This window comes from Gorilla gorilla, chromosome X (assembly GCF_029281585.2).
Source record: "Gorilla gorilla gorilla isolate KB3781 chromosome X, NHGRI_mGorGor1-v2.1_pri, whole genome shotgun sequence".
NCBI classification, from domain to species: domain Eukaryota; kingdom Metazoa; phylum Chordata; class Mammalia; order Primates; family Hominidae; genus Gorilla; species Gorilla gorilla.
The window spans coordinates 87,599,697-87,626,715 of record NC_073247.2 but is presented as its reverse complement, the minus strand read 5'-3'; the positions used below and the strand labels follow the sequence as shown (position 1 = coordinate 87,626,715).

General features: G+C 38.9%; 1 pseudogene; it reads right to left on the bottom strand.

Moving 5' to 3' along the window:
• Nucleotides 1-10,957: 10,957 nt before the first annotated feature.
• LOC101142040 (GTP-binding protein SAR1a-like) lies at nucleotides 10,958-11,553 on the bottom strand (annotated as a pseudogene).
• Nucleotides 11,554-27,019: the final 15,466 nt, after the last annotated feature.

The following is a 27,019-nucleotide window of genomic DNA, read 5'->3' as shown; positions in this document are numbered from 1 at the left end:
GCTTGTTAAAACTGTGCTGGGTCAAGACAAGGATGCCCTCTCTAACCACTCCTATTCAACACAGTATTGGAAGTTCTGGCCAGGGCAATCAGGCAAGATAAATAAATAAAGTGTATTCAGATAAGGAGAGAACGTCAAATAGTCTCTGTTGGCAGATGACATGATTGTATATTTAGAAAACCCCATCTTCTCAGCCCAAAGTCTCCTTAAGCTGATAAGCAACTTCAGCAAACCTCAAGATGTTAAATGACAATTTACTGGGTTCAGCACACCAACATGGCACATGTATACATATGTAACTAACCTGCACATTGTGCACATGTCCCCTAAAACTTAAAGTATAATTTAAAAAAAAGATACAGAATCAACGTGCCAAAATCACAAGCATTCCTATACACCAATAATAAACAAACAGAGAGCCAAATTATGAGTGAAATTCCATTCACAATTGCTACAAACAGAATAAAATACCTAAGATTTCAACTTACAAGGGATGTGAAGGACCTCTTCAAGGAGAACTACAAACCACTGCTCAATGAAATAAGAGAGGGCACAAACAAATGGAAGAGCATTCCATGCTCATGGATAGGAAGAATCAATATTGTGAAAATGGCCATAGAGCCCAAAGTAGTGTATAGATTCAATGCTATCCCCATCAAGCTACCATTGACTTTCTTCACAGAATTAGAAAAAAAACTACTTTAAATTTCATATGGAACCAAAAAGGAGCCTGCATAGCCAAGACAATCCTAAGCAGAAAGAACAAAGCTGGAGGCACCATGCAACCTGACTTCAAACAATACTACAAGCCTACAGTAATCAAAACAGCATGGTACTGGTACCAAAACAGATATATAGACCAATAAAACAGAATAGAGATCTCAGAAATAATGACACACATCTACAACCATCTGATATTTGACAAACCTGACAAAAACAAGCAATGCAGAAAGGCTTCCCTATTTAATAAATGGTATTAGGAAAACTGGCTAGTTATATGCAGAAAACTGAAACTGGATCCCTTCCTTACACCTTACACAAAAATTAACTCAAGATGGATTAAAGACTTAAATGTAAGAAATAAAACCATAAATACCCTAGAAGAAAACCGAGGCAATACCATTCAGGACATAGGCATGGGCAAAGACTTCATGACTAAAACACCAAAATCAATGGTAACAAAGGTGAAAATTGTCAAGTGGGATCTAATTAAACTAAAGAGCTTCTGCATAGCAAAAGACACTATCATCACAGTGAACAGGCAACCTACAGCATGGGAGAAAATTTTTGCAATCCATCCATCTGACAAAGGGCTAATATCCAGAATCTACAAGGAACTTTAACAAATTTACAAGAAAAAAACCCCATCAAAAAGTGGGCGAAGGATATAAACAGACACTTCTCAAAAGAAGACACTTATGCAGCCAACAAGCATGAAAAAAAGCTCATCATCACTGGTCATTAGAGAAATGCAAATGAAAATCACAGTGAGATACCGTCTCACACCAGTTAGAATGGCGATCACTAAAAAGTTCAGAAAAAATAGATGCTGGAGAGGATGCGGAAAAATAGGAACACTTTTACACTGTTGGTTGGAGAGTAAAGTAGTTCGACCATTGTGGGAGACAGTGTGGCGATTCCTCAAGGATCTAGAACCAGAAATACCGTTTGACCCAGCAATCCCATTACTGGGTATATACCCAAAGGATTATAAATCATTCTACTATAAAGACACATACACACGTATGTTTATTGCAGCACTATTCACAATAGCAAAAACTTGGAACCAACCCAAATGCCCATCAATGATAGACTGGATAAAGAAAATGTGGGACATATACACCATCGAATACTACACAGCCAAAAAAGAATGAGTTTATGTCCTTTGCAAGGACATGGATGAAGCTGGAAATCAACATTCTCAGCAAACTAACACAGGAACAGAAAACCTAACATTGCATGTTCTCACTCATAAGTGGGAGTTGAGCAATGAGAACACATGGACACAGGGAGGGGAACATCACACACCGGGGCCTGTCAGGGGGTGGGGGGCTAGGGGAGGGATAGCAGTAGGAGAAATACTTAATATATATATATCTGCTGGTTGTGGCTGCATTCCAGACACCCGATCTTGCAAGACCGTCATTAAAAGTCTCACTTTCGCTGTTCTCTGGGTCTCTGAGTCCATTCTTGGGTTTGGATGGGTGATTTTTTTTTTTTTTTTACAACTTGGTGGCCCATATGGAGATCTCTGTGCCTCCATGGATTGAGACTCCAGCTGAGAGGAGAGACACATCCCACTCAACTTATGTGGCCTGCTCTGTCTGGATGTCCCAGCTCCCTGCAGAAGCCAAAGACAAACCCGAAACCATTATTCAGAAGACAATGGAAGTGACACTGGGAGAAAAGCAGGCACTGTGGCAACCAGGCAACTTCGTGCACAAACCAAGGTAAAAAAATTGGACCATAAGTGCTGCCTTGGTGGTTGGGCATTTTTGCAGGTCGAGTGTGTGTGTGTCTGAGATGTATCCTAGATACGAAGTGAGTGCGGATGTCCAATCCGCGCTTTTAGTCTCCCTCAAGGGAAATGGCCAGAGATGGACCAAGCAGTTGATTCGCTGGGTGTGCCAAAAACCTCCAGTAGGGAGGGTTGAGTACACAGGGAAACTCAGAAACAGGGACCAGCAGAAAATGGGAAGCAAAAATTCTAGGCCTAGGGAACAAAGGAAGGAGGGAACCAAGAAGGTCCCCTCCAACAACCCCCCAGATAGTCCATTGGGCAGGATGTTACAGGCTTTGGGGAATAATCCCCGAAGCAGGGATAAGGAAAAACAAAAGATGATAAAGTATTGCTGTTTTATCTGGCCTAAAGACCCCATTCATCAGCTCTCTGTCTTTTGACCTAAGTTTGGCTCGGACGAAGGTTGGGTATGCCAAGCTTTAATTATGTATGTTAATGATAGAACCCCACTTTCACAAGAGGAAGTAAATTATGCTGTTTGCTAGATTAAGGAATTATTTTCCATGTTATCCCTTAAAGAAAAATAAATTAACAACACTTACTCAGTAAGAAATCCTGGGACATCTTTCTTGCCTGCCCACCCCCCATATCTCATGCAAAATAGGAAACAGGAAAATCAGGGAACAATAGAAAAGTCATAAGGGGAGAGGCTGGAGGCCATAAGGAAACTAGACCATCTGTTCCTTTAAACCCTTATCCGAGTTTAAGAAAAGAGAACAATGCAAGAAGGATGCTAAAGCTTCCCTATCCCCTCTAAAGAGCAGATGTCTAATATGTTCCCCCTCAGGGAAGTCCCTATGCGACAGGGAGAAATTGGATTTGTTAATGCAAGTTTAGCAAGTACTGAAGTCAGAAATTTAAAAAGGGAAATGAACCCACTCCTACAAGATCCCTTTGGGTTAGCAGAACAGTTGGATCAATTCTTGGGACCCAGTTTCTACACCCAGGCCAAAATGTCTATCGTGAATATTCTGTTTACTGGAGAAGAAAGGGGAATGATTAGGAGGGCAGCTATGACCATTTGGGAAAGGCAGCACCCTCTCAGACAGGAGTTCTGTCAGCTGAATAAAAATTTGCAAATGTTGATCCTGAATGGGATAATAATGATCCTAGATGTCATGCCCAAATGCAGGACCTCAGAGAGCTAATAATTAAAGGGATCAAATAGTCCACTTCTAGGACACAGAATTTATCAAAGGCATTTGAAATTCAACAAGAAAAGGAGGAAACTCCCTTTGCATTCTTTCAGAGCCTTAAAGATCTGATGAGAAAATACTCTATATTACATCTGGAGGACCCAGTAGGACAGGGTCTTCTAAAGGTCAACTTTATGACCAAAAGCTGGACAGATATCACCAAAAAGTTACAAAAGATTTATAGCTGGAATAGAAAGTTGATTAAAGAGTTACTGAGGGAAGCTCAAAAGTTTTTTGTAAGAAGAAAGAAAAGAGAAACTGGGAAAGGGAGAAAGAGAAAAAGTAAGAAGAGAAATCTAAAAATAAAGGGGAAGAAACAGCAAACGTAGTGGGCCAGAGAGAGAGAGAGATAAAGAGTTAAGCTGCTAGGTAATAGGGATACTCATAATCTTAAAAGCATATTTTCTTTATGTTGGGAAAATTTCTGTTCTTCTCTCTTAGGTATTTTGAACTATACAATATATTATTATTAACTATAGTCACTCTACTATACTATCAAACACTGGATCTTATTTTTTCTCTTTTTTACTATTATTATTTTTCTTAGTCGAGAAACATAATCTCGACTCACTGTGTTGGGATCTCACTGTGTTGCCCAGGCTGGTTTTAAACTCTTGCCTTCAAGCAATCCTCCCACTTTGGCCTCCCAAAGTTTTGGGATTACAGGGGTGAGCCACCACATCTAGCCATATTCTTTCTATCTACCTGTATTTTTGTACCCATTAACCAACATCTCTTCATTCCCCCTGTTCCCTACACTTTCCAACCTATGATAATCACCAATCAACTCTGTACCTCAATGAAATCCACTATACTTTGCTCTGACATATGAGTGAAAACATGCAATATTTGTCTTTTCTGTACCTGGCTTAATTCACTTAACATAATGATCTTCAGTTCCAACCATGTTGCCACAAAAGACAAAATTTTATTCTTTTTATGCTGAATAATACTCCAGTGTATACATGTACTGCATTTTCTTTATCTATTCATCCATTGATAGACATTTAGGTTAAGTCCATATTTTGGCTCTTGTGAATAGTGCTGTAATAAAAATTGGAGTGTAGATAACTCTTCCACATATTGATTTCCTTTTTTAAAAAATATACACTCAGCAGTGGGTTTTTGGACCATATGGTAGTCCTATTTTTAGTTTGTCAAGAAACCTCCATACTGTTTTCCATGGTGGCTTTACTAATTTACATTCCCACTAACAGTGTATGAGTGCTCCCTTTTCTCTACATCCTTCCCAGGATCCATTAATTTTGTCTTTTTGATAAAAGTCATCTTAACTGAGGTGAGTTGATATCTCATTGCAGTTTTGATTTGTGTTACCTGATGATTAGTAATGGTGAACATTTTTTCATATGCTTATTGGCATTTGTATATCTTCAAAGAACCATCTTTTTTGAAAATTTAACGTTTTATTATTTTTAATTTTTTGACTTTTGTTTAATTTTAAAATTGTTTCCTTTCTTCTACTTGCTTTAGACTTAAACTGTTCTTCTTAACATATTTTCCTAAGGTGGAAGTTTAGGTTATTAATTTTAGCATATTCTTCTTTTGTGATACATGCATTAATGCTATATATTTTCATTTCAGCACTACACTTTAGCCACATAACACAAATTTTGATATATTGTATTTTACTTTTTGTTTTGTTGAAAATATTCTTCAATTTTCCTGGAGACTTTCTCTTTCACGTATATGTTCTGCTTAATTTCAAAATATGTGGGTTTTTAAAATCTCCACGCTATTGATTTTAGATTAATTATGTTATTTCCTGGTAACATACTTTGTATAATTTCTATTCTTCTAAATTTTTCAAGGTTTATTTTACAGCCCAGAATATGATGTATTTTTGTGAATGTTTTATATGCACTTGTGAAGAATGTGTATTCTGTTGTTGGAAGGTTGGTTTTTAAAGGTCAGTGGGGTCACATTGGAAGACTTTTGAAGGACATTTTCACTGGGAATGGAATTCTAAGTTGATAATGTTTTTATTTCAACACTTAAAAGATGTATTCTTGTTTTTGTGGTTTCTAAAGAGAAGTCTGCTATGATTCTTATGCTTCTTCCTCTGTAAACAATGTGCCCCTATCCCTGGCTGACTGCAAAATTTTCTCCTTGCTTGTAGTTTTTAGCAGTGTGAATATAATATGCCTATGTGTGTGTGTGTTTATATGCGTGTGTGTAATATGTATGTTTTTGTTTTGTTTGTATTGCATTTATCCTGTTTGATGTTTTCTGAAATTCTTCAATTTGTAGTATTTGGTAGTTATTTTGGAAAATTATCAGCCATTTTTTAAAAATATTTTCTCTGTTCTTTTTGTTTTTCAATTGATGCAACTCAGTAATTTTTATTGCAACTGGAAGACAATACATCACAGAAACTTTATGGTAGGTCTGGGGAAAAGTTTTGTTTACAATAAATGATGAAATACTTTGTCTTTGGCAATATGATTACATACAAAGAATGCAAAATTCAGGTATGGATGCCTTCCAAGCAACACTATCAAGTCCCTAGAGTTCGGCTGATTGCACCTGCCTCCACATTGTTTCTTTAGGTTCACACAAACATAACGGAACATCACGTTCTTTCTCCTTTATGGTTCTCCCTTTCTATTCATGATATTGGCAGCTTCATACAGAAATACAGAAAAAATTGGCTTTTGAAAAATTATTACTCTCGTGTTAATTTGGCCATGTAGGTCTATTGGCCAGCCAAGGTCAGACGACCCTAAGCATCAATAGTAAACCTCTTGGTCTTCTGATTGCTTTATCACATTTTTTTTTTCTGTAAAACAAAACAAAACTCAGAAATGTTACAGAATCAGAGTATTAAAAAATGTACAAGTGTATATGCTTCCCAGACACACATGTATACATTTTTCCTCCACATTTTCACCATGGCAGTATTAAGTACTGAGTGTGAATGACACAGCATGAAACTGGTTACTGAATCAGCTATGAGCGCAGATGGCCTCAACATACATACTCAAGAAATGTTGCATGTTTAAATAACTGAGAGTGTGCTAAATCTCATCTAAAAAAAGGAGGAGAGGGGCTGGGGAGCTCAGGCCACAGTCATGAAAGGATGAATACAATTTCTAGGTTTAATAGGTTCACCATATCAAAGTCTTCGAGAATCCACTATGGAATATCAATTATTTTGCAAAAGGTAGAGAAAGAAGTTCTCAACTTTTTCAAATGAAATACAGTGGAAAAGCACTGTTGTATATATTCCAACTAAATAGTCTTGATTTCAATGCTAAGAAAACAACTGGAAGGGTACACATGAGCATCTCACGGTTAAGTCAGAAATGATCATTCACACAGGTCTGTTTTCAGAAGTACAACAGCAAGATTCCGCACCATAGACACATCGGTTTTGGCTGTTAAAAATGGATCATTTTAAAAACTGTGTTTTCCTTCCTTAATTTTTGTTCAGTGAAGCTAGCACTTGTTTGCTGAACTGTGGAAGAACTGCAAGGTCACACACATTATTCATGATAAAGCTACTGAGCTGACGAGTCTGTGCTTAATTCAAGAATAACCAGTAGGAGAGAGAGAAAACACTAGGAGTTAATCACCATCGCTGGTGCTCTCTCAAAGGAAGAGGGGTTAACAGATGAATTCACAAAGGTAGGCAGATCTGTACAGAACACTGAATGCCATGTGTAAATCCTCATGAAACTCCAGAAACAGGAACACCACAGAATGTATATACTTTGATTTACACATTCCGTTACAAAGGAAAAAAGACACCATTACAACTTTGTACTCTGTTAACTGCAATATAAACCAAGTCCAGAGTTTGGCAGGTAACTAAAAGAGGGTTATCACTTAGGTTATATAGCAAAGGTGTTGATGTATATTATATATAGTAGTATAAATAATAAAAAGTATTATTTAAATTAGATCACAGTGCTGCATTATGTGCATAACAGTGTTTGATATGGTATTGGTGGGCTGGGACCTACGGAACTAAGGACTTAACTGTCAACACTGGGAAGTCACAATCAAGAGGAAACACAGAGTTCCAATGTTTTCTTTTGGTAGCAAAAAAAAAAAAAAAATCCTGAAGATGAAAGAAAAATATTTCTCTACAGAAACATAAAAATCAGTTGCAACATCTGGACAGCTGTGATCCACCAGAAAGAAATGACTCCCAACCTGAATTAAAAGGAAAGAGAAATCACATGGAATTTAATCCAATCTCATCTAGAAAAGCTTCCCATTTAGGTCACTTGTACGTAACTCCAATTCCTTCTCCAAGAGCCCTTCCAGGAGAGGCGCAAGGCCCCTCGTCACAGAGTGGAAGGAGTGGAACTTGCGTCAGTAGCCCTTGGCCTGGGCAGTCCTGGCGTGGTGCAGGACTCTGAGCTGGGCACAGAAGACGTCCACCTGGTTCTCACTCTACAGAGCCCACTGCCTAATGCTGTCCCTCAAGCAGGAGCCTCCTTCAACACAGTGGCCCCTCCCAGAAGGCTCCGTGGTAGTAACTGTTGTGGCCAGCAAGCACTAGACACATTGAATGCCTCTGCAAAACAAAAGAAAACTCCATTCTTGGGAAAGGCCTCCGGCACATTCCTTCTTAAAAACTCCCAAGATAGAGACCTGCCACAGTCGTTTTGGCCATGGTTTTCTCCAACCACCAGTGAAATATGAGTTTGGTTCATTTTAGTTTCAGATAGATGGCTTCACCAAAGAACTCTTGAAAGAATACTGATTAGAGAGGGGCAGGGAAGTAGGAGCTTTTGTCTCTCTTCTCCTCCTAGGATTCTGATGACATGTACATTAGACCATTTATTATCCCATTGGGCTTGCATGTTCCGTACTATTTTCTTACTTTTTTCTCTCAGCATTCCAGTTTGGGGAATTTCTACTGACTCAACTTCAAGATTATTTATGTTTTTCTCAGCTGTAGTATGTCTACTGATGAGCCCAACCGAAACAATCTAATTTCTGTTATTGTGGGTTTTCTATTTGTTTTAACTTTTTAAAAGATGGTTGGGATACAGATTAACTTTCTTTTGTAAATAACTGTTTCACTTTGCCTGAAATAGGACATATATTCACTCTAATAAAACAGAATGGAAAGTCTCAATTCATTGGAGTTCCTGTACAAGGGGCTGATTCTGTGTTTGGAGCTGAGCTTCTCACAGCAGTTTTTTATCAGTTATCTTATTATAGATGTGCTCTAACTGATATTCAATCCCCTCTTTCTCCAAGGGAATAAACCACTTTCACAAAGAGCTGCCCTATGTAGATCACACAGTTTTATAGCTTGCAACAAAGTGATTAGGGACAAATAAAAAAGCAAAAATAAGGAAACTAACACTGAAGCAATCCTACCTCTCATGTCTCTGAATAGAGAAGTAAGGTAATCTTTAACCAAAGGAAATAAAAATATGCAAGTTAACTACCTACTTTATTTACTGTTAGCTAAATTTGTTTACCTAAGGCTTTACCCCTCTGCAAACCAAAGATTTTTTTTATTAATACAGCTATACTTGCTAATAAATAAAATGTGTGTAGTTCCCAGGGATGCACTTCACTGGGTTTCTGCATTTGGCACCTGGTAGTGAAAAAAGTATTATTTCCCAACAAATCATTACTGAAGACTAAGAATGAGAACTCCAACTAAAGAACATTATTCTCTCACCCCAGTAACATGTTGACCATATTTTCTCTACCCTCGTATTAGAATAAAGATATCTTTCCAGCTTTTCATCTCCTATATTCTATCTTTTCCTAGAAGATACTATCATTTCATATTTTACTGCAAGGTTAGAATATAGGTTAAGATTATAAAAATCCAATTTCACACTTGGTACTAAGAAAATTGAATGCTATAAAATTAATCCTCATTACTCTAGTAGGGATGCTGGTGCTTTTACAATGAGTCTTTACTGCCTATAAGTGATGCTGCCTCCAAGAAAACAGCTCTGCAGAAAGTTTTTTGGTTAGTGTTTTCCGCAGCTTATTTCTGGAAGGAAAAAAGGCAATTTCATAAAAAAACAAACAAACAAACCCAAAAAAGCTACATATGTTAACCTTGTCTTTAAACACCAAAAATAGATATCTAAAGAGAACAGATGTAAGAAAAAGAGTCCAGGAACAGCCCATTAGGGACCAAATTCTGCAAATGGAAGTTTTGAAGCCCACTAACTAAAATTTTTTCTAGATCCAAATAAGTGCTACAATACCAGATTTTTAACTCTCAACTCGTATAATTGAGAACCCTTAAGCTGTTAACTTTGTCCTGTGTCTTCCTATTAAAAAAATTGCTCCTAAAATCTGTGCAAATGTTACTGAGACACACCTGCAGTATGTGACAACATGAGAGATGTTCTTAACTCTTTTATAAGGTGAAATTCACCTTCAATAACTGAAAATGAAAAAGCAAAGTGCTATAGAGAGGAATAAAAGCTCATGAAAGTATTATACAAAAGCAGACTGGCTGAAATCTGTAACTTTATAAGTAAAAATTATAATACCAATAACCCCCTCTATAATTAAGTACTCCACAGTGAATAATCTGGTACACATTTCTTGATAATGAATGACTCTAGTTTGCTACAGTCAAAGCCTGCCACAACTGCAAGGCCAGGGTTCTGCCCCTTTTCTAGTTCTTTGTGCACAAGGTGATGCCACCTACTACAAGGCAGTTATATAGACAGGTGAGTTTAGGGGAGCTTCTCACCCCAACCTGCTAACTCAACAGTGGTAAGTTCACCCAAATGAGCTCTGACCTCCAATATGTATCTGTTCATAATTTTATGAAGTATCTAAATATTATTCATTAGTTTAAAAATAATAGAACACTCTGGACCAAGTAAATTATGAAATTGAAAAGTTAGGAGGGATACAAATTATATTAACAACACTTTCTTTAAAAAATAGAATCAGTTTCTTTTGAAATCAACCACAGTGGTGAGATGTGTTTTTCTTTTCAGGTGCCCCATGATGGCACACAGCTTTACTCAGCAAATCCTGACAGCTTCCAAGTCCCAGGATACAAACCTGTACCAGCACATGGGGCAACATAACCTTTCAACAGTGTGGAAAAGAGCACATGTCACCACTAGGCAATGAGAGAGTTGACAGATACTCATGGCCTCTCAATAGCAGACATGGTTGGAGAGCTTTCCTTGTTCTTTTAGAAAAGTTCATGAGGAAGCTGTGATTAGGATCAGTCCAGAGAAGCAAAACTTTTATTTTCAGTGCTCAGACATCAGTAAATATACTGGGAGAATCAGTGGAAACCCTCATCATAATCTTGCCTCTTGAGCACACTGCACACAAACACTTCTATGGGGCAAGCATTCAACTTCTTCAGGGTCACATTCCCCTTTCCTGTGGTTTGTCCATAAAGCCCAGATATCTCACAGAGTTTTTCTTCCTTGAGTTCATCTGTTCTGTCAATTTTGTTTCCCAAAATACGAATTGGCACATTGTATACTGTTTCATCAGTCATTAAAGCTTTAAGCTCAAATTTGAATTCCACGAGGCAAGAATGATCCACACAATCCACCAGAAAGAAAATCCCATTAATTGCTGGGAGATAATTTTTCCAAACCGATATGCTTGCTCGTGCCCACCAAGATTAAAATTTGTAAAAGTCATTCCAGCAATTGTTAGCTCTTGTGATGTCAGATGTAGTGCTGGAATGTGTTGGCCCAATCTGTCACCTTTGAGCATGTGAAGAAGAGTGGTTTTGCCTGCATTGTCCAAATCCATGAATACAAGTTTTCTATATTTCTTTTAGAGTCTTAGAAACTAGGTCACAAAGCTGAAGCCATTGTAGATTCACTCAAAGCTGAAAGACATTATTAATGCTTACACTGGCCTGAGGGGCTCCTCTGGCAGCAGCGTGTGGCTCAGACTCTCCCTCAGAGCACACAAACCAGCAGCACCTGGGACCACTAGCTACTCACTGGATGTACATCACAAACCTCCCCCAAGACTTTCCTATTGTGATTTTTATTTCTGGCATTGCCATATTATTCTTTCTTTTTTATTGTATAAATTTAAGGTGTTGTTTTGATATACATATGCATCATGAAATAATTACTACAGTCTTATTAACATATCCATTTTATTTTTACAAGAGAATTATCTGCCTGAAAATATCAATTATGCCAAAGCTGGGAACTACTGTGTTAAATGCTGTAACAGTAAAAGTAGATGACAAGCAAGATTATATCTGTACTTTCAGCAAAAAATGAAAACTGTAAGAATGAATAAATAAAATGCTGTCCTGCACCTTGCAGGACATTTAGCCTCATCCTTGGCCCCTACCCACTAGATGCTAGTAAAACATCTCCCATTAAGGCAATGATAAATGTGTCCAGATATTGCCAAATATTTTCTGTGGGCAAAATTACCTGCTTTTGAGAACCAGTGATTACACATGTTAATTGCAGTTGTTTAAAATGTTTTAATGATAGTTCCAACAGCCATGTGATATCTGAGTCTGCTTTAGAAAGATTCTTTGTCTCTTCAGATTGTGTTTATTTCACGTTTTTTGGCATGCCACATAATTTTGTTGTTGAAAGATGACCATTTATAAGATAGTACATATAATTTCATTTTAAAAATACACTTCAAGATTAGCATGATTTTCCTTCTGCTGGGCCTTTTGTGTGGGGGTTTGTGTTGATCTAATCAGGAGTTGGGCTAGGATTGAAATTTGCCTAGTTGCTATGGTTGCTATGGTTACCAGAGTTGGAATTTGTTGCTATGGTTATCAGAGTTTGATTTTGTTGTTGTCATGCGCATGAGATAATTCAAAATCCTCTAGTGATACCTTGTTTTTGTTTCTCTACTTGGCTTTGGATTTTTCTTTTGTTTTGCTTCCCACAGAGAGCTAGTCTCTTGCCATTTCTCCAGCTGTATTCCACTATAATATTTATTCAAGGTTTGTCAGCCTGATTAGGTAGAGGAAGAAAGGTGATCATTCTGTGATGTTCTTTTAAAACCTCAGTCTTAAGCAAGTATTTTGAACTTCGGTTTTAAGATATATTCTTCACAAGTATTACTATCCCTCCTCCAAATGGAGAAGCTTCCAGGAAGACGAGTATGGGTGCAATTTTGGTGATGATCTCCATTCTTATTTCTATTTTTATTTTATTTATTTATCTTTTATGAGACAGAGTTTCACTCTTGTTGCCCAGGCTGGAGTGCAATGGTGCAATCTCAGCTCACTGCAACCTCCGCCTCCCAGGTTCAAGCAATTCTCCTGCCTCAGCCTCCTGAGTAGCTGGGATTACAGGCATGCACCACCACATCCAGCTAATTTTGTATTTTTAGTAGAGATGGGGTTTCTCCATGTTGGTCAGGCTGGTCTCGAACTCCCGACCTCAGGTGATCCATCTGCCTTGGCCTCCCAAAGTGCTGGGATTACAGGCATGAGCCACCATAACTGGCCCAATGATTTCCATTCTTCTTACACAGGTGCAATGAAATTCTCCCAGTGCACTCCTGTGCAGATAAGGTATTTTCTTTAGTACAGATAGTAAAGATATATTAGTCTGGGTGGATTTTTGCAGTGGCTATTGTTCTTTTCCTCCAGCAAGAAATGAAAGAGTTTTCTTAGTATCTTCCTCAGTCTTCTGAATGGGATTCCTGGAGAAGTGGCCTAAAAAGTGATGGAAAACCACTTATGCCTGAAAACAGGATTTATTTTCTCATGCTACCCCACAATCAGCGTTTAACAGTTGGCTAAATATTTCTAACAAAATATTTAACCTTCCTATATCTTATATGGTATTCCGTGATATCTATTTTTAGTAGAAAATTATCCAGTTATGTTCCCTGCAGACACCTCTCTCCAGGTTTTAGGTTAGATGTCTGCATTTTGACATAACTTCTCCAATAGGTTCAAGAAAAGTTGCTAATTTCTATATCATCTAGCATTTTTCTTACACAGATAAAAGTAATGTTCATCCTTCATCTCTATATCTTCTGGCAGAGATCACAAACTACAGTTAATAAATATTTAAACTGATTTAATTACAAGTACCTTATATGTTTACCTAATCAGCTCATTTATGAGATCCATCATTCCTTGGTGTAGATATATTTTTCCCTGGTATCAGTTTCCTTCTGCTTAAAAAAGTTCATTTAACATTTTTGTAATGTACATCTGCTGATGATGAATTCTTTTACCTTTTAAGATCTAAAAAAAATTTCACCTTCATTTTTTGAAGGAAATGTTTTTGGTAAGTATTCAATCTAGACTGAGTTTCTCTCTTTCAGTATTTGTATCAGTCAGAGTTCTCCAGAAAAACAGAACCAAGAGACTGACAGAGAGAGAGAGAGAAAGAGAGAGAGAGAGAGAGAGAGTGCAGGGGGGTAGAGAGAAAAAGAAAAGGAGCAATGGAGGGAGAGAAGAAAAAAGCAAGGTAAAGAGGGAAAGGAAGAGAGCAGGGTGGGGTGTTGCCTCACCCAGGAAGCACAAGTGGTCAGGAAACTCCTTCCCCTAGTCAAGGGAAGGTGTGAGGGACTGTGCTGTGAGGAACTGTACATTACAGCACAAATACTACACTTTTCCCACATACTTCACAACCCAAAGTCCAGGAGATTACCTTGGGTGCCTACACCATCAGGTCCTTGGGTTTCAAGCACAAAACTTGGTGGCCAACTTGCCAGACACTGAGCTAGCGGCAGGAGTTTTTCTTCATACCCCAGTGGCACCTGGAATGCCATCGAGACAGAACCGTTCACTCTTCTGGAAAGATGGCTAAAGCCAGAGAGCCACTTGGTCTAGGTCAGTGGATCCCACCCCCACAGAGACCAGCAAGCTAATATCCACAGGCGTGAAGTTCTCATTGCCAGCAGAGCAGTCTGAAGTCAACTTGGGACACTCAAGTTTGGTTGAGGGGAGGGCCATCTGCCATTACTGAGGCTTGAGTAGGTGGTTTTCCCCTCACAGTGTAAACAAAGCTTCTGGGAAGTTCAAACTGGGCAGAGCCCACCACAGTTTGGCAAAGCTGATGAAGCCACACTGCCTCTCAAGATCCCTCCTCTCCATGTAGGGCATCTCTGAAAGAAAGGCAGCAGCTCGAGTCAGGGACTTATTGCTAAAACTCCCAACTCCCTGGGATAGAGCACCTGGGGGAAGGGGCAGCTGTGGGCACAGCTTCAGCATTCTTAAACATTCCGGCCTTCCAGCTCTGATGAGAGCAACAGATCTCTCAGCAGAGCACTCAAGCTCTGCTAAGGGACAGACTGCCTCCTCAAATGGGTCCCTGACCCCCGTGCCTCCTGACTGGGAGACACCTCCCAGCAGGGGTTGACAGACACCTCATACAGGACAGCTCCAGCTGGCATCTGGCAGGTACCTTCTGGGACGAAGCTTCCAGAGAAAAGAAGAGGTAGTGATCTTTGTCAATCTGCAGCCTCTGGTGGTGATACCCAGGCAAACAGAGTCTGGAGTGGACCTCCAGCAAATTTCAGCAGACCTGCAGCAGAGGGATCTGACTGTTAGAAGAAAAACTAACAAACAGGAAGGAAAAACATCAACATCAACAAAAAGGACATCAACAGAAAAACCCCATCTGAAGGTCACCAATATCAAAAACCATAGGTAGATAAATCCACAAAGATGAGAAAAAAAAAACAGTGTAAAAAGACTGAAAATTCCAAAAAACAGAAAGGCTCTTCTGCTCCAAAGAATCACAACTCCTTGCCAGCAAGGGAACAAAACTGGACAGAGAATGAGTTTGATGAATTGGCAGAAGTAGGCTTCAGAAGGTGGGTAATAACAAACTCCTCTGAGCTCAAGGAGCATCTTCTAACCTACTGCAAGAAAGCTAAGAACGTTGAAAGAAGGTTAGAAAACTTGCTAACTAAAACAACCAGTGTAGAGAACATAAATGACCTGATGGAGCTGAAAAACACAGTATGAGAACTTCGTCAAGTATACACAAGTATCAATAGCCAAATCAATCAGGTGGAAAAAAGGACATCAGATATTGAAGATCAACTTAATGAAATAAAGCGTGAAGACACGATTAGAGAAAAAAAGAATGAAAATGTACAAACAAATCCTCCAAGAAATATGGGACTATGTGAAAAGACCAAACCTACATTTGACTGGTGTACCTGAAAGTGACGGGGAGAATAAAACCAAGTTGGAAAACACTCTTCAGGATATTATCCAGGAGAACGTCCCAAACCTAGCCAGATATGTCAACATTCAAATTCAGGAAATACAGAGAACACCACAAATATATTCGTCGAGAAGAGTAACCCCAAGACACATAATCATCAGACTCACCACAGTTGAAATGAAGGAAAAAAGGGCAGCCAGAGAGAAGGGTCTGATTACCCATAAAGGGAAGCCCATCAGGTGAATAGCAGATCTCTCTGCAGAAGCCCTACAAGCTAGAAGAGAGTGGGGGTCAAAATTCAACATTCTCTAAGAAAAGAATTTTCAACCCAGAAATTCCTATTCAGCCAAACTGGCTTCATAATTGAAGGAGAAAGAAAATCCCTTGCAGAGAAGCAAATGCTGAGAGATTTTGTCACCTGCAGGCCTGCCAGCAGGAGCTCCTAAAGAAAGCACTAAATATGAAAAGGAAAAACTGGTACCAGCCACTGCAAAAACATACCAAATTGTAAAGATCATCAATACTATGAAGAAACTGCATCAACTAACGAGCAAAATAACCGGCTAGCATCATGACGAAAGGATCAAATACACACATGACAATATTAACCTTAAATATAAATGGACTAAATGTCCCAACTAAAAGACACAGACTGGCAAATTGGATAGAGTCAAGACCCATCCATGTGCTGTATTCAGGAGACCAATCCCATGTGCAAAGACACACACAGACTCAAAATAAAGGAATGGAGGAATAATTACCAAGCAGTTAGAAAGCAAAAAAAAGCAGGGGTTGCAATCCTAGCCTCTGATAAAAAAGACTTTAAATAACAAAGATCAAAAAAGACAAAGAAGGGCATTACATAATGGTAAAGGGATCAACACAACAAGAAGAGCTAACTATCCTAAATATACATGCACCCAATACAGAAGCATCCAGATTCATAAAGCATGTTCTTAGAGACTTACAAAGAGACTCAGACTGCCACCCAATAATAGTGGGAGATTTTAACACCACGCTGTCAATATTAGACAGATGAACAAGACAGAAAATTATCAAGGATATTCAGGACTTGAAATCAGCTTTCGACCAAGCAAACATAATAGATATCTACAAAATTCTCCACCCCAAATCAACAGAATATACATTCTTCTCAGCACCACATCACACTTATTCTAAAATTGACCACATAATTGGAAGTAAAACACTCCTCAGTCAATGGAAAACAATGGAAATAATAACAAATAGTCTCTCGGACCGCATTGCAATTAAATTAGAACTCAGGATTAACAAAGTCACCCAAAACCACACAATTACATGGAAACTGAACAACCTGCTCTTGCATGACAACTGGGTAAATAACAAAATGAAGGCAGAAATAAATAAGTTCTTTGAAACCAATGAGAACAAAGACACAACGTATCAGAATTTTTGGGACACAGCTAAAGCAGTGTCTAGAGGGTAATTTATAGCACTAAATACCCACAGAAAAAAGTGAGAAAGATCTAAAATCGACACCCTACGTCACAATTAAAAGAACTACAGAAGCAAGAGCAAACAAATTCAAAAGCTTGCAGAAGACAAGAAATAACTAAGATCAGAGCAGAATTGAAGGAGATAGAGACATGAAAAAGTCTTAAAAAATCAATGAATCCAGGAGCTCATTTTTTGAAAATGTTAACAAAATAGATAGGCAGTTAGCCAGACTAATAAAGAAGAAAAGAGGGAGAATCAAATAGAAACAATAAACAATGATAAAAAGGATATTACCACTGATCCCACAGAAATGCAAACTACCATCAGAGAATATTATAAACACCTCTATGCAAATAAACTATAAAATCTAGAAGAAATGAATAAATTCCTCGACACATACACCCTCCCAAGACTAAACCAGGAAGATGTCAAATCCCTGAATAGACCGATAACACGTTCTGAAATTGAGGAAGTAATTAATAGCCTATCAAACAAAAAAAGCCCAGGACCAGACAAATTCACAGCCGAATTCTACCAAAGGTACAAAGAGGAGCTGGTACCATTGTTCTGAAACAATTTTAAACAACAGAAAAAGAGGGACTCCTCCCTAACTCATTTTATGAGGCCAGCATCATCCTGATAACAAAACTTGACAGAGACACAACAAAAAAAGAAAATGTCAGGCCAATATCCTTGATGAACACTGATGCAAAAATCTTCAATAAAATATTGGCAAACTGAATCCAGCAGCACATCAAAAAGCTTGTCCACCACTATCAAGTTGGCACCATCCCTGGGATGCAAGGCTGGTGCAACATATGCAAATCAATACATGTAATCCATCACATAAACAGAACCACTAACAAAAACCATATGATTATCTCAATACACACAGAGAAGGCCTTCAGTACAATTCAACAGCCCTTCTAAAGACTCTCGATAAACTAGGTATTTATAGAACATATCTCAAAATAATAAGAGCTATTTATGATGAACCCACAGCAAATATAATACTGAATGGGCAAAAGCTAGAAGCATTCCTTTTAAAAAGTGATGCAAGACAAGGATGCCCTCTCTCACCACTCCTATTCAACATAGTGTTGGAAGTTCTCGCCAGGGCAATCAGGCAAGAAAAAGAAATAAAGAATATTCAAACAGGAAGAGAGGAAGTCAAATTGTCTCTGTTTGCAAATGATATGACTGCATGTTTAGAAAACCCCATCATCTCAGTCCCCAAACTCCTTAAGCTGCTAAGCAACTTCAGCAACGTCTCAGGATACAAAATCAATGTGCAAAACTCACAGGCATTCCTATACACCAATAACAGACAAACAGAGAGTCAAATCATGAGTGAACTTTCATTCACAATTGCTACAAATACAATAAAATACCTAGGAATACAACTTATAAAGGATGTGAAGGACCTCTTCAAGGAGAACTACAAACAACTGCACAAGGAAATAAGAGAAAACACAAACAAATAGAAAAACATTTTATGCTCATAGATAGGAAGAATCAATATTGTGAAAATGGCCATACTGCTCAAAGCAATTTATAGATCCAATGCTATTCCCATTGAGCTACCATTGACTTTCTTCACAGAATTGGGAAAAACTACTTTAAATTTCATATGGAACCAAAGAAGACCTCGTATAGCCAAGACAATCCTAAGCAAAAAGTACAAAACTGGAGGCATCATGCTACCTGATTTCAAACTATATTAAAAGGCTACAGTAACAAAAACAGGATGGTACTGCTACCAAAACAGATATATAGACCAATGGAATAAAACAGAGGCCTCTGAAATAATGCCGGACATTTACAACCATCTGATCTTTGACAAACCTGACAAAAAATAAAAAGCAACGGCAAAAGGATCTCCTATTTAATATATGGTGCTGGGAAAACTGGCTAGCCATATGCAGAAAACTGAAACTGGACCCCTTCCTTATACCTTATACAAAAATTAACTCAAGATTGATTAAAGACTTAAATGTAATACCTAAACCCATAGAAGAAAACCTAGGCAATACTATTCAGGACAGAGGCATGGGCAAAGACTTCATAAGTAAGACACCAAAAGCAATGGCAATGGAAGCCAAAATTGACAAATGGGATTTAATTACACTAAAGAGCTTCTGCACAGCAAAAGAAACTATCATCAGAGTGAACAGGCAATCTACAGAATGGGGAAAATATTTTGCAATCTATCCATCTGTCAAAGGGCTAATATCCAGAACCTACAAAGAACTTAAACAAATTTACAAGAGAAAAACAACCCAATCAAAAAGTGGGCAAAGAATGCGAACAGACATTTCTTAAAAGAAGACATTTGTATGGCCAACAAATATATGACAAAAAGCTCATCATCACTGGTCATTAGAGAAATGCAAATCAAAACCACAATGAGATACCATCCCATGTCAGTTAGAATGGTGATCATTAAAAGTCATGAAACAACAGATGCTGGAGTGGATATGGAGAAGTAGGAATGCTTTTACACTGTTGGTGGGATTATAAATTTGTTCAACCATTGTAGAAGACAGTGTGGTGATTCCTCAAGGATCTAGAACCAGAAATACAATTTGACCCAGCACTCCCATTACTGGGTATATACCCAAAGGATTATAAATCATTCTACTGTAAAGACACATGCACACATATGTTTATTGCAGCACTATTGACAACAGCAAAGATTTGGAACCAACCCAAATACCCATCAATGATCAAATGGATAAAGAAAGTGTGGCCCATATACACCATGGAATACTATACAGCCATAAAAAGGGATGAGTTTAGGTCCTTTTCAGGGACAAGGATGAAGCTGGAAACCATCATTCTCAGCAAACTAAGACAGGAACAGAAAACCAAATACTGCATGTTCTCACTAATAAGTGGGAGTTGAACAATGAGAACATATGGACACAAGGAAGGGAAGATCACACACTGGGGTCTGTTGGGGTGTGGGGGGCTAGGGAGTGGATAACATTAGAAGAAATACCTAATGTAGATGATGGGTTGATGGGTGCAGCAAACCACCGTGGCACCTGTATACCTATGTAACAAACCTGCACGTTCTGCACATGTATCCCAGAACTTAAAGTATAATTTTAAAAAGTTGAAATAAAAAGGAAAGATGTTTGCTCACATGATTGGGGATGCTGGCAAGTGCAAAATCTGTAGAGTAGGATAGCAGGCTGGAATCCCATAGAAGAGCTAATGTTGCAAATTTCGTCAAGGGTTTTTCAGGCTGGAAACCAAGGGAAGGGTCATTGTTGCCGTTTAAGTCCAAAAGCAATCTGTTGGCACAATTTATTCTGGCTGGGGGAGGTCAGTCATTGTTCTGTAAAGGCATTCAGTTGATTGGAGGAGGTACAGCACGTTATGGAAGGCAAACTTCTTCGTTCAAAGTTTACTAATTTAAATCTTAATATTACCCTTACAGAAACACCTAGAATAATGTTTAACCAATTGTCTTAGCATCATGGCCCAGCCAAGTTAACACATAAAATTAACCATCAAAATCTTTTAAAAATATTGATGCACGATCTTCTTCTTTGCATTGTTTCCAATGACAAATCTACTGTCATCCTCGAATTTGTTCTTCTAAATATAGCAGGTATTTTTGTCTGGATGCTTCTAAGATTTTTTTTCCACTTGTTTTGAACAATATGATTAAGGCATGCCTTAATATATTGTTCTTTATGTTCCTTGTACTTAGGGTTTATTGAGGTTATTGTATCTATTTTCATCTAATTTGGAAAATTTTGGCAATTATTCTTCAAATTTTTTTTCCATTCCCTTCTCTATTTCTTCTTGAATTCCAGTTGCATGTGTGTTAGCCCTACTAGAGCTGTCCTTCAGCTTATTGGTGCTTTGTTATTATTATTTTTTACTATACTTTCTGTTTTATTTTGGATAGTTTACAGTGGTTTATCATCAACTTCACTTATCTTTTCTTCTGAAATATATACTCTGCTATTAATTCCATACAATGTATTTTTCATTTTGTTCATTGTAGTTTTCATCCTTAGAAGTTTGAATTGGGTTGTTTCTATAATTTTCTTTAGCGCTACTTAACATTTTTAACATATACAATATGAGCCTTTCGATCTTTCATGCTAGTCCAAGCCACTATTCTTGTTAGTGGTCTGCAGGCATCTAGAGTATTACAGATCTCATCAGCACTCTGAAACAAGTGGAAGAGAAGCTAATCCCTTGGGTAGTTCCTGAAGTTGGAACTCTGAGGGAGAAACTAAAAGCTGAAGCTTATTACTCACTTGCTCTACACTTGAGCCAGAGAGACAAGCTTTCGTGGGTGCCCAGGTGCTAATTCAAACTGCTACTTTGTTCTCAGTAGCCCACAGGACACTATAGTTTGGCAAACTTTAACAGCTCTCTATACATGGAAGATAAGCCAGTTCCTAAGGTAGCAATCAGAGAAGTTGGGATGTTAGATGTGCAAACTACCTCCTTTGCTCCTTAGGGAGAAGATGGGATTTCAGGATTCACTTCTGATCATCCAGTGCTATGCCAGGATGAGGATTTTGGCAAAATGGTGTCACTGCCTTTTTTAAAACTAGTTTTGATATTGCTGATTTTGCACTTTCCTGGGATGCAGGAGCCTCTTAGCTAGTTTCTAGATTTCTCACAAAGAACTGATCCATGTGTCTTTGTTGAAATGGTGACTATGGGGTGAAGGAGAATTCAGGGTTTTCTATTCTACCATCCTGGTAGTGGTCTTAGATGTTAGACTTTTTTTATTCCCATATTCTTGAGATTTTCTCTGTGATGTGATTAAGTTAAACAGAAATAGTTTTTGAGCCTTTTTGGTTCCATTTGTGTAATCAGGGAGTAGAGCAGTATTTAGTCTACAGATAATTATTCCCCAGTATTCAAACCAGACCTTTCTCAGTACCTTATCAGTATCCTACGTATGTGATTTTCTAGTCTAAATGATTGGAAGAGAGGCTACTTATGAGTGAGTTCTGGGTCTTCTTCCCTCAGCTTCTTGCATGTGGTTCTTTCTCCTGTTTGGGTGCTTTTCTCACATTCAAGCATTAATCAGTAACCTGCTGCAAGTTTGAGTGGCAGTCTTTGTTAATACTCTCCCTCTCTCTAATGAGCTCTTTCTCCTTTAAGTTTAGACTCTAGTTGCTGTGGTTTTCTTCAACTCTCGGCTTTATTTCCTCAACTCTGGAAGCCTATGGCTCCCTTTCCTGCACTGAGTTCTGGAGACTATCACGTAAGTAATCTGATGCAATTACAAGGCTCATCTTGTTTGCATCATGATTCTCAGATATCACTGTCCTTCACTGCCTGATTTTTTGAACTGCTGCTTCATATATTTTGTCTTTTAAAAAATTGTTTCAGGTAGAAAGACAAAGCTGCTCCCTGATATTCCATTTTGCACAGAAACACAAGTCTTCTTATAAATGGATTCTTTGTGTATATTAGAATCAAATATAAACCAGTTTAGACAGCTGGATCTTCCCACACTGACAGCTCAGAGGAGGTAACAAATCCACCCCAACCTGCCAACAGAAGCAGTACCTGCAGAACAGGTGGAAAGGGGTACAACCCATCCTTCAGTCAGCAGCAGTGAGACAATCCAACTGTGATATTCAAAATAGTCAAACCCAGCACTTTCTCTAACTATGGCCACTGGCAGCTGTAAGCAATCTGTCTACAGAATTGGCAACAGAGCAATAAGGACTGTGAACACAACCCATGTGTCAAATAGCAGGCAGGCTTCTCTAAAGCCAGTGGTGCCCAGTGTCTCACAAATTTCCACCCAGTTGCAGATAGCCACTTAGGCCCAGAAGCTCCTGGCTTCCACAAATTGGCAGAGAGAGATACAAGAAAGGTATTCTCTGGACCTGCACCAAATGGGAGAAGGCAACCATGCCAACCAATTCTTGGCCCTCTACCCAGCAGTAGGAGGTAAATAAGGCACATGGACTCTTGAACCTCCACCAACAAGACCCTGGAACTTTTGGTCCTCCACTCATCAGAAAGTATGTTACAGATAGGTGCTTTCCATACCTGGTGCCACTAGTGGAGATACAGTGAGAAGCCTACTGGAATTGGGTGGTTGGAAAACAGGCCAGTAGAAATGATTTCTATGTGCTAGGAATGGCATCCTCTACCCTCAAGTAACACCAATATCCCTGAGAAGAATCTTGCATTCCCATAGGTGGCACCAGCATGAATAAACCAGGACATCAAGCAGAAACAGAATGAAGCAGATCATAACAATATTGAAAAGGTTTAGAAAACTAATTTGTCACTGTAAATACAGCCCACAAAAGTAGCCAGAACCTATGCTATACCACTAGAAGCTAGGTGACAGTTATGAAAGATTCTCTCTCACAGCCTTCAGAAGAAACTAGTCCTGCCAACATATTGGACTTCTAACCATCAGAACTATGAGGCAATAAATTTCTGTTGTTTAAACCACCCATTGTGTGGTCCTTTGTTATGGCAACCATGGAAAACTACTATACAACATTCATGAGAAAAGATAATCAACTGTTGCTAACAGCAATATAAATCAAATGTAAAAATTATCTGACAAAAATTTTTTAGAAACAAATTTATTGAAATATAATTCATATTAAAATTGACCCATTTGAAATGTGCAGGCCAATGATTTTTAGTATATTCATAAGGTTGTAAGATCATCACCACAATCTAATTTCAGAGCATTCCACTCCTTCCCTCCAAAAATCTACATCTATGAGCAGTCAGTCACTTAACCATCCAACTTCTGGCCTAAGAAATTACTAATCTACATTCTGCTCCGATCAATTTGCCTATTCTGGGCAGTTCATATACATGAAATTATACAATAAGGAAATAATAATAAAAGAAAGACAGTATTGGGACTTCTGGTTCAAAATGGTGAGCTAGAAGCAATCTGGTACTACACCTCCCCACCTCCCCAAAGAAAACAAAAAACAAATATACAGCATCAAAATTATCACCAAGTGTATTAGATCATTCTCACACTGCTATAAAGAAATCCTGAGACAGGGTAATTTTCAAAGAAAAGAGGTTTAATGGGCTTCTGGTTTGGCAGGCTGTACAGAAAGTATGGCAGCATCTGCTTCCAGGGAGTCTTCAGCAAGCTTTCAATAATAGTGGAAGATAAAGGGAGAGTGAGGCACTTCACATGACTGGATCAGGAGAGACAGGGGGAGGGGCTACACACTTTTAAACAACCAGAACTCACAAGAACTAACTATCACGAGAACAGCACCCGTGGGGATTGTGTTAAATCATTCATGAGAAGCCACCCCTGAGTCAACCACCTCCTACCAGGACCCACCTCCAACACTGGGGATTACAATTTAACATGAGATCTCAGTGGACCACAGATCCAAACCATATCATCCTTCTTGGCCCCTCCCAAATTTCACGTCCTTCTCACATGGAAAAATATAATCATGCCTTCCCAACAGTCTCCCGAAGTCTTAACTCATTCCAGTATTAACTCAAAAGTACAGAGTCCAAAGTCTTATCTGAGACAAGGCTACTCGCTTCTGTCTATGAGCCTCTAAAACCAAAAAAGAAGTTAGTTATTTCCAAGATACAATGGGGATACAAGCATTGGGTAAATATTGCCATTCCTAAAGAGAGAAATCTAACAGAAGAAAGGGCCTATGCGCCCCATACAAGTCTGAAACCCAGCAGAGCTGTCATTAAATCTTATAACTCCAAAATAATCTCCTTTGATTCCATGACTCACATCCAGGGCACACTTGTGCAAGGGGTGGGCTCCCAAGGCCTTGGGCACCTCCACCCCTGTGGCTTTGCAGGGTTCATCCACCACAGCTGCTCTCAAGGGCTGATGTTGAGTGCCTGTAGCTTTTCCAGATGCAGGGTGCAAGCTGCCAGCTGATGTACCATTCTGGGTTCTGGATAGTGGCCCTCTTCTCACAATTCAATAACACAGTGCCTCAGTGGGGACTCTGTGTAAGGGCACCAACCCCACATTTCCCCACCACACTGCCCTAGTAGAGATTTTTCATGATAGCTCCACGTCTACAGCAGGCTTCTGCCTGGATATTTTAGCTTTTCCATACTTCATCTAAAATCTAGGCAGAGGCTTCCAAGCTTCAACTCTTTCACTCTGTGCACCCACAGACTTAACACCACATGGAAGCCGCCGAAGCTTATAGCTTACACTCTGAAGCTGTGGCCTGAGTTGTACTTGAACTTATTTTAGCCACAGCTGGAGATGGAGGGATAGGGATACAGGGAGCAGTGTCCTGAGGTTCCACGGGGCAGTGGGGCCCTGATATTGGTCCATGAAACCATTCTGTGCTCCTAAGACTCTGGGTCTGTGAAGGAAGGGGCTGCCACAAAGGTCTCTAAAATGCCTTCTAGACGTTCTTCTCATTGTCTTGGCTACTCATACTTGGCTCCTTTTTACTTATGCAAATTTCTGCAGGATGTCTGAATTCCTCCCCTGAAAACGGGCTTTTCTATTCTAACACATGGCCAGGCTGCTAATTTTCCAAACCCTAATGCACAGTTTCCCTTTTAAATATAAGTTCCAGGTTTAGGTCATTTCTTTGCTCATGCAAATGACCATAAATTGACAGAAGCAATCAGGTCAGATCTTGAACATGCTTTGCTGCTTAGAAATTTTTTCTGCCAGAAACCGCAAACTATCACTCTCAAGTTCATAGTTTCACAGATCCCTAGAGAAGGGGCACAATGCAGCCAACCTCTTTGCTAATGCATAACAAAATGACTTTTGCTTCAGTTCCCAATTAGTACTTCATTTCCATCTGAGACCTCCTCAGCCTGGCCTTCATTGTCCATATCAATAAAGCCAGCATTAACTACCAGTATTTTGGTCATAAGCATTCCAGCAGTCTCTAGGAAGTTTCAAACTGTCCCTCATCTTCCTATTATCTTCTGGGCACATTTTTTTATTATCTCCACAATTTTTCAACCTCTGCTCATTAACCAGTTCTAAAGCTGCTTCCACATTTTCAGGTATCTTTATATGCCCCACTCCTCTGTACCAATTTTCTGTATTAATTCATTCTCATAGTGCTATAAAAAGTACTGTAGACTGGGTAGTTTATAAAGAAAAGAAGTTTAATTGGCTCATGGTTATGAAAGCATTACAGAATCTATGACAGCATCTGCTTCTGGGGAGGCTTCAGGGAGCTTTCAACTATGGCTGAAGGAAAAGAAGGAACGAGGCATTTCACATGGTCAGAGCAGAAGAAAGAGAGAGGGGGTAGGGAGGTGCTAAACACTTTTAAACAACCAGATCACATGAGAATTCACTTACTATTATGAGAACAGAACCCAAGGGGATGGTGTTAAACCATTCATAAAAAACTACCCCCATGATTTAATCACCTCACACCAGAACCCAACTCCAACGTTGAGAATTACAATTCAACATGAAATATGGGTGGAGACACAAATCCAAATCATATTACCAAGAATATCACAGAACACAAATATTAGAATGAGATAGTTCCCAGGGACACAATGGTGTAAAGAAAACTCTGAGCAGACAGTAAGAAAATTGAACTTTCACATTTGAAATGCCTCTCTACCATTCTGCATGTCATCAACCATGCAAAAGATTTCCCCCAATTCAAAATTCCTACACTAAAAAAGTGAGGTTGAGGGAGAAAACCGGTTTCCCCTGCCATCTTGGGTTCCCTGGCAGA